General features: G+C 49.6%; 1 protein-coding gene across 1 annotated transcript in view; it reads left to right on the top strand.

The window, feature by feature from the left end:
* Window positions 1-397: 397 nt before the first annotated feature.
* abcg2a (ATP-binding cassette, sub-family G (WHITE), member 2a) overlaps window positions 398-6253 on the top strand; it is a 116073-nt gene continuing 110217 nt past the window's right edge. Inside the window, exons 1-2 of the mRNA XM_070872997.1 lie at window positions 398-451; window positions 798-941. The gene's annotated coding sequence lies outside the window, so the exon portion shown is untranslated. The remainder of the gene's footprint in view (window positions 452-797; window positions 942-6253) is intronic.

Below are 6253 nucleotides of genomic sequence, written 5' to 3'. Positions count from 1 at the left end.
GGGCTCGGTGCAGTGTGAGTTCCCAGTGTAACGGGGCTCGGTGCAGTGTGAGTTCCCAGTGTAACGGGGCTCGGTGCAGTGTGAGTTCCCAGTGTTTGTGTAACGGGGCTCGGTGCAGTGTGAGTTCCCAGTGTAACGGGGCTCGGTGCAGTGTGAGTTCCCAGTGTTTGTGTAACAGGGCTCGGTGCAGTGTGAGTTCCCAGTGTAACGGGGCTCGGTGCAGTGTGAGTTCCCAGTGTTTGTGTAACAGGGCAGTGTGTTACAGAGGAAGGAAGAGGCGGTGCCGCGTGTGGCCGAGGGAGGTGCCAGTGCACTCCCGCAGACACGAGCAAAGCGCGCACCCGCGGCAGCTGCTGAGAGGAAATTGACATTTCTCCGAGTGACCGCGACCTGATCCCGTCGGGTAAACCCTCCGCTGGTCCCACGGCACACAGCGCTGGGCTGCTTCATAGTAAGTGAAGGGGGGGCTCTTGTATCATTCATAGTGAGTGTGGGGAGAGGGGTCTCTTGTATCATTCGGGGGGGGGAGAGGGGGTCTCTTGTATCATTCGGGGGGGGGGGGAGAGAGGGAGCTCTTGTATCATTCGGGGCAGGGGGGAGTGGGGTTTCTTGTATCATTCGGGTGGGAGGGGATTAATGTATTATTCGGGGGAGGGGGAGATTAATGTAGTATTCGGGGGGAGGGGATTAATGTAGTATTCGGGGGAGGGGGGGTTAATTCAGGGGGATACTTAATTGGCGAGTTAAGTTAAGGTGATGTTGAGAGTGTTGTGTTTTGACACCTCTACCTGTTGTAGGTTGGAAGCAGGAGCTGTGTGCCACCCAGCTCCGATCGGGCCGATCAGGTCAGACATTGGGAGACTGAGAACATCACTGGGCAGTGACGGGAGGTTTAAAACTCTCTGTTCCTGCTGAATGACACTGGGTGTGGAGTGACATTGGTGAGCTGGTGATCTGAATGTGGAGAGAAGGGTATCAATTATTATGAAACTCAGAATTTTTATGTAATGCAATTTTTATGTAATAATATTTAAGCAGCGTCATTTTATGCAACATCATTTTTTTTAACATTGATGTAACTAATAATTAATACGCAACTATGAATGTAAAGAACTCAAAGTTCGTGCAACATAAGCATATCGCCATGGTTTGGGTCGGCTTGGTGGTCTTTTTCTGCTAGTCAATTTGGGTTTGTTGTGTAACAGCAATCTTGGCATCAAACCAAATTGCAAACCCCATACTTTGTATTTTTCTGATAGGCGTGTGTTGCCTATGAGTTACAGATCATCTCTCGCAGTGCCTGTAAATGCTATCGTCTTCGTCCTCCAGTCAGTGGGACTGCCAACAGTACTTTCTCCTTCCATCACAAGTTCCGCGTACTCTCACACACCCCTTCCTTCCACAGTGGCACACACCGGCTCTTCTTCAGTGTCATTGGTCTCCTTCCCACTCTCCCAACCTTTCCGTCACTCTGCCCGTTCTTTCTGCTGTGACCAGCAAATTGTCCATCAACACTCTCTCCGCACTGGCAGTTCCACTTGTGCAGTCATTACAGCTACATGTGTTCACCCCCACCCCTCACAGCATCAGTTCTGTATGACATGCCAGCATCGTCACTCTACACTTTTGCCACTCGATTGTGTATCGTTTTGCAGAGTGCATTGTTTCCAAACTGATCCAAGACTAACCAGTCAACATCTGCACCATCCGTTCTGGTATCTACAAAAAACCCCACTGCAGCCTCCATCCGTATGTGTGAGATTGACTTGTATCCAAATGCACAATCTTCAGCCCTCGCCTCTGAGTCGATATGTGGGTTAAAATCCCCCATGACTACTGCCGTTCCTTTTTCACATGCCTCCATTATTCCCTTGATTATTGCCCGCCCCACCGTAAAGTTATTATTTGGGGGCCTATAAACTACGCCCACCAGTGACTTTTTCCCCTTACTATCTCTAATCTCTACCCACAATGGACCCAAGTTTCCACAAGAAAAAAAACGCCGCCCCTCCGAGCTGGGCGCCCGTTTTTCGCGCCTAAAAAAATCCTCGGTATTCTCCACCGATTTACAGGTCCTCTGGCCCTCGGCGCAGCCGGCACGAGCTGTGGGGGGACGGAGCCAGGTCCCTGCGCTGAAAACAGTGCCGGGACCTCTGCACATGCGCGCTACAGTCGGCACGCAAGTGCAGTAGCTCCAGGCGCCGAACTGTGTGGGAGGGGCCCGAAGCACGCAGCCCCTAGCCCTGGCCCAATGGCCTCACTGGGGCTGCGTGAATAAGGCTCCTCCCACGGCCAGCTCCTGCTTCCCCCCCCCCCCCCCCCGCCACCGACCAGACCCGACACCCGCTTCCCCCCCCCCCCCCCCGCCTCCGGACCAGACCCGACACCCGCTCCCCCCCCCCCCAGCCCCGACCCGAGACCCGACACCCACTCCGCCCCCCCCCCCCGACTGACCCGACCCAACCCGCGCTCCTGTTCCCCGACCCGACCCGCCCCCGCCCCCCCACCACTGGACCCGATTCCCGCTCCCGGACTGGATCCGATCCGACCTGACCTCTCCCTTCCCCACCCCCCCCCCTCTCTATTCCCCCCCCTCTCTTCCCCCCTCTATCTTTCCCCCCTCTCTCTTTCCCCCCTCTCTCTTTCCCCCCCCTCTCTCTTTCCCCCCCTCTCTCTTTCCCCCCCCTCTCTCTTTCCCCCCCTCTCTCTTTCCCCCCCTCTCTCTTCACCCCCCCTCTCTCTTCCCCTCTCTCTCTCTCCCCCCCCCCCGCTCTCGCTCTCTCCCTCCCTCCCTTCCCTCTCTCTCTCCCTCCCTCCCCCTCTCTCTCTCTCCCTCCCTCCCTCTCCCCCTCTCCCCCTCCCTCCCGCTCAGCGGCACGAACGGCTGCAGAATTCTCCCTGGCTGAAGCACTTTCACACAGGTAGGAAGATGGTTTATTTAATCTTTTCTTGGCTTATAAATGTTTATTCAGGTTGGATTTATTTGTATAATATTTGTAGAAGTATAAATAAGGATTTATTATAGAATTTAATGAGTTCCCTTCCCTCCCCCCCAACTCGTTCTGGACGCCTAATTTGTAACCTGCGCCTGATTTTTTTAATGTGTAGAACAGGTTTTTTCAGTTCTACAAAAATCTTCACTCGCTCCATTCTACTTTAGTTTAGAGTACGTTTTCACTGTGGAAACTTTCAAATCAGGCGTCAGTGGCCGGACACGCCCCCTTTTGAAGAAAAAATTCTGTTCCAAAGTAGAACTGTTCTACCTGACTAGAACTGCAGAAAAAAAAATGTGGAGAATTGCGATTTCTAAGATAGTCCGTTCTCCACCAGTTGCTCCTAAAAATCAGGTGCAAATCATGTGGAAACTTGGGCCCAATGATTCAACATTTTGTTCATTAGAGACAATATCGTCTCTCACAACTGCCCTGATATCATCCTTTATTAACAGAGCTATCCCACCTCCTTTCCCTTCTTGTCTATCTTTCCGAATCGTCAGATACCCCTGTATGTTTAATTCCCAGTCTTGGCCACCCTGCAACCATGTTTCTGTAATGGCCACCAAATCATACCTATTTGTAATGATTTGTGCCGTCAACTCATTTACTTTATTTCGAATGCTGCGTGCGTTTAGGTAGAGTGTTTTAATCCTAGTTTTTAAACCATGATTTCTAGTTTTGACCCCTCCTGCAGCCCCTTTTTATTCAGTGGCCCTTTTTGTTCGCAACCTTGGTGTCATATTTGACCCTGAAATGAGCTTTCGACCACATATCCGCAGCATAACTAAAACCGCCTATATCCACCTCCTCCCTGCCGAGGAGCAGGGAGGTCTTACTGCAGTTGTACGGACCTTGGTGAGGCCTCACCTGGAATATTGTGTTCAGTTTTGATCTCCTAATCTGAGGAAGGATGTTCTTGCTATTGAGGAAGTGCAGCGAAGGTTCACCAGACTGATTCCCAGGATGGCAGGACTGACATATGAGGAGAGACTGGGTCAACTGGGCCTGTATTCACTGGAGTTTAGAAGAATGAGAGGGGATCTCATCGAAACATATAAAATTCTGACGGGACTGGACAGGTTAGATGCAGGAAGAATGTTCCCGATGTTGGGGAAGTCCAGAACCAGGGGTCATAGTCTAAGGATAAGGGGTAAGCCATTTAGGACTGAGATGAGGAGAAACATCTTCATTCAGAGAGTTGTGAACCTGTGGAATTCTCTACCACAGAGAGTTGTTTATGCTAGTTCGTTAGATATATTCAAGAGGGAGTTAGATATGGCCCTTATGGCTAAAGGGATAGAAACATAGAAACATAGAAAATAGGTGCAGGAGTAGGCCATTCGGCCCTTCTAGCCTGCACCGCCATTCAATGAGTTCATGGCTGAACATGCAACTTCAGTACCCCATTCCTGCTTTCTCACCATACCCCTTGATTCCCCTAGTAGTAAGGACTTCATCTAACTCCTTTTTGAATATATTTAGTGAATTGGCCTCAACAACTTTCTGTGGTAGAGAATTCCACAGGTTCACCACTCTCTGGGTGAAGAAATTCCTCCTCATCTCAGTCCTAAATGGCTTCCCCCTTATCCTTAGACTGTGTCCCCTGGTTCTGGACTTCCCCAACATTGGGAACATTCTTCCTGCATCTAACCTGTCTAACCCCGTCAGAATTTTAAACGTTTCTATGAGGTCCCCTCTCATTCTTCTGAACTCCAGTGAATACAAGCCCAGTTGATCCAGTCTTTCTTGATAGGTCAGTCCCGCCATCCCGGGAATCAGTCTGGTGAACCTTCGCTGCACTCCCTCAATAGCAAGAATGTCCTTCCTCAGGTTAGGAGACCAAAACTGTACACAATACTCCAGGTGTGGCCTCACCAAGGCCCTGTACAATTGTAGCAACACCTCCCTGCCCTTGTACTCAAATCCCCTCGCTATGAAGGCCAACATGCCATTTGCTTTCTTAACCGCCTGCTGTACCTGCATGCCAACCTTCAATGACTGATGTACCATGACACCCAGGTCTCGTTGCACCTCTCCTTTTCCTAATCTGTCACCATTCAGATAATAGTCTGTCTCTCTGTTTTTACCACCAAAGTGGATAACCTCACATTTATCCACATTATACTTCATCTGCCATGCATTTGCCCACTCATCTAACCTATCCAAGTCGCTCTGCAGCCTCATAGAATCCTCCTTGCAGCTCACACTGCCACCCAACTTAGTGTCATCCGCAAATTTGGAGATACTACATTTAATCCCCTCGTCTAAATCATTAATGTACAGTGTAAACAGCTGGGGCCCCAGCACAGAACCTTGCGGTACCCCACTAGTCACTGCCTGCCATTCTGAAAAGTCCCCATTTACTCCTACTCTTTGCTTCCTGTCTGACAACCAGTTCTCAATCCATGTCAGCACACTACCCCCAATCCCATGTGCTTTAACTTTGCACATTAATCTCTTGTGTGGGACCTTGTCGAAAGCCTTCTGAAAGTCCAAATATATCACATCGACTGGTTCTCCCTTGTCCACTCTACTGGAAACATCCTCAAAAAATTCCAGAAGATTTGTCAAGCATGATTTCCCTTTCACAAATCCATGCTGACTTGGACCTATCATATTACCTCTTTCCAAATGCACTGCGATGACATCCTTAATAATTGATTCCATCATTTTACCCACTACCGATGTCAGGCTGACCGGTCTGTAATTCCCTGTTTTCTCTCTCCCTCCTTTTTTAAAAAGTGGGGTTACATTGGCTACCCTCCACTCCATAGGAACTGATCCAGAGTCAATGGAATGTTGGAAAATGACTGTCAATGCATCCACTATTTCCAAGGCCACCTCCTTAAGTACTCTGGGATGCAGTCCATCAGGCCCTGGGGATTTATCGGCCTTCAATCCCATCAATTTCCCCAACACAATTTCCCGACTAATAAGGATTTCCCTCAGTTCCTCCTCCTTACTAGACCCTCCGACCCCTTTTATATCCGGAAGGTTGTTTGTGTCCTCCTCAGTGAATACCGAACCAAAGTACTTGTTCAATTGGTCCGCCATTTCTTTGTTCCCCGTTATGACTTCCCCTGATTCTGACTGCAGGGGACCTACGTTTGTCTTTACTAACCTTTTTCTCTTTACATATCTATAGAAACTTTTGCAATCCGCCTTAATGTTCCCTGCAAGCTTCTTCTCGTACTCCATTTTCCCTGCCCTAATCAAACCCTTTGTCCTCCTCTGCTGAGTTCTAAATTTCTCCCAGT

This window comes from Pristiophorus japonicus, chromosome 2, assembly GCF_044704955.1.
Source record: "Pristiophorus japonicus isolate sPriJap1 chromosome 2, sPriJap1.hap1, whole genome shotgun sequence".
Lineage (NCBI taxonomy): Eukaryota > Metazoa > Chordata > Chondrichthyes > Pristiophoridae > Pristiophorus > Pristiophorus japonicus.
The sequence above is the reverse complement of the archived record's forward strand: the minus strand, read 5'-3'. Positions and strand labels throughout refer to the sequence as shown.